The sequence below is a fragment of the Otolemur garnettii genome, unplaced genomic scaffold (genome assembly GCF_000181295.1).
Source record: "Otolemur garnettii isolate 467f Iridium unplaced genomic scaffold, OtoGar3 scaffold00211, whole genome shotgun sequence".
NCBI classification, from domain to species: domain Eukaryota; kingdom Metazoa; phylum Chordata; class Mammalia; order Primates; family Galagidae; genus Otolemur; species Otolemur garnettii.
Window position 1 is genome coordinate 1,913,675 of NW_003852606.1, and position 2,033 is coordinate 1,915,707.

At 44.4% G+C, this 2,033-nt stretch overlaps 1 pseudogene; it reads right to left on the reverse strand.

Moving 5' to 3' along the window:
* Positions 1-141: 141 nt before the first annotated feature.
* On the reverse strand, positions 142-1,309 carry LOC100948690 (annotated as a pseudogene).
* Between the last annotated feature and the right edge of the window lie 724 nt (positions 1,310-2,033).

A 2,033-nucleotide genomic window follows, 5' to 3' on the forward strand; every position in this document is an offset into this window, starting at 1 on the left:
TCCCAAGTAGCTGGGACCATAGGCGCCCGCCACAATGCCCAGCTATTTTTTGGTTGCAGCTGTCATTGTTGTTTTGGCGGGCCCGGGCTGGATTCGAACCCGCCACCTTAGGTGTACGTGGCTGGTGCCTTAGCCACTTGAGCCACAGGTGCCAGTCCCCATTCATTACTCCATTTTGGACCTTTCAAGTGTGTGATCATTCATTCCCCATCTGAATCCAGAAGGGCTGGTAGTGCTACATCTGTCACTGAAGAAGGTGCATCAGCTTCTTGTGTTTTGTTTACTATTTCTATTGGGTTCTTGTGTGGTATGTCTCAGTTTCATTCCTTCAAAGCTTTCCGTCAGCATAGGTTCTTTCGGTTCATCCTCCTCCTCTTCCTCAGACAATGGTGAAAAGGCAAACCTCTGGTTGTTTGCAGATGGTTGCTAGAGAATCATGATGACAAAGAGAATCATGGAGAAAGCAACAGCCAAATGATATCATCCTCCCACAGCTCCCACCAGTCCGATTGACACACCACTCTTCTGAACTTCATGGTTGTCAGATGATAAACAATGTATGCTGCCACCGCGGAGGTGTGTTGGTGAAATGTTGATACAACGAGAGTTTTACAATGTTCCTCCAGTTTTGATAGCTTCATTGTTTGAGTCAGGCTAATATCCATAATATAATACAGGCATCAGTTGCTGAGGGGTCAGGGCTTACCATCACCGTCAAAGGACAAGAAATATACCCAGTAATTCTGAGGACCCCTTTCATGCCAGAGAACAAAAGATAGAGGGCTCCTGCTACCACAACCTTCTGAAGGGTGACTCCTAGGTGTGGCTTGATTATGCCATATCCCAGGCTGACTATTACGACCAGCATTCAGGCCAGTGAGCATTTCAATGCTGAAAGCAGCTCTGCAAGGAATAAGGCACCTTGAAAAGATTCTCTTTTGTACCGAATATTCTGAAATTCTGCATAGAAGACAGCCTTCTCAAGCATTCTCAGAAAGATAATAGCACCAATCCAAAACTGAATTCTCAGGAGCCCTCTCCAGGAGCAGGCAGACCATGCCAGCCACACAACACCAAACAGGGCATATCCAATACACATCACCATAAAAAAATCATCAAGGGATAGTCTTCAAGTGTAAGATATTCAGAGGGATCTTTCACTTCAACAGTCATAGTAAAAAGATTATTTAATGAATTTTCTTTTGATGATTCCTTTGAGGATAAAATACTGACATGTACAATAAAAATGTATGGTGCATCTTGCCAAATTTGCAATGATTCATGCATTTCAGTTTTGTCTCCAATAAAGGTAAAATTTGTTCCATTCTCTTTAGCCTCCTGTTTTTCTCCTAAAAGAGGCAGTCAATGCGCAAAATCCCAAGAAAAGCTTTTTTTAAATATAATGATGCAGTTTTCATTTTAATTAATTAATTAATTAATTTTTGAGACAGAGCCACACTTTGTCGCCCTCTGTAGAGTGCAATGTTGTCCCAGCTCACAGTAACCTCAAACCCTTGGGTTCTCTTGCCTCAGCCTCCCAAGTAGCTGGGACTACAGGCGCCTGCCACAACACTTGGCTATTTTTTAGAGACAGGGTCTCTCCCTGGCTCAGGCTGGTCTTGAACCCGTGAGCTCAGGCAATCCACCTGCCTCAGCCTCCCAAAGTGCTAGGATTACAGGCATGAGCCACTATGCCCAGCCGAAGCTCTGTGCTTTAAAGAGTACACTGCAGTTCTGGAATAATTTTGATGATATTTGATATTTACCAGACAAGCCTTTTTTTGTTTGTTTGTTTGTTTTTCTTTTTGTTTTTGTTTTGAGACAGAGCCTCAAGCTGTACCCCTGGGTAGAGTGCTGTGGCATCACAACTCACAGTAACCTCCAAATCCTGGGCTCAAGTGAGTCTCCTGCCTCAGCCTCCCAAGTAGCTGGGACCACAGGCACCTGCCACAACACCCAGCTATTTTTTGGTTGCAGCCATCATTGTTTGGTGGGCCTGGGCTGGATTTGAATCTGCCACCTTACGTGTATGT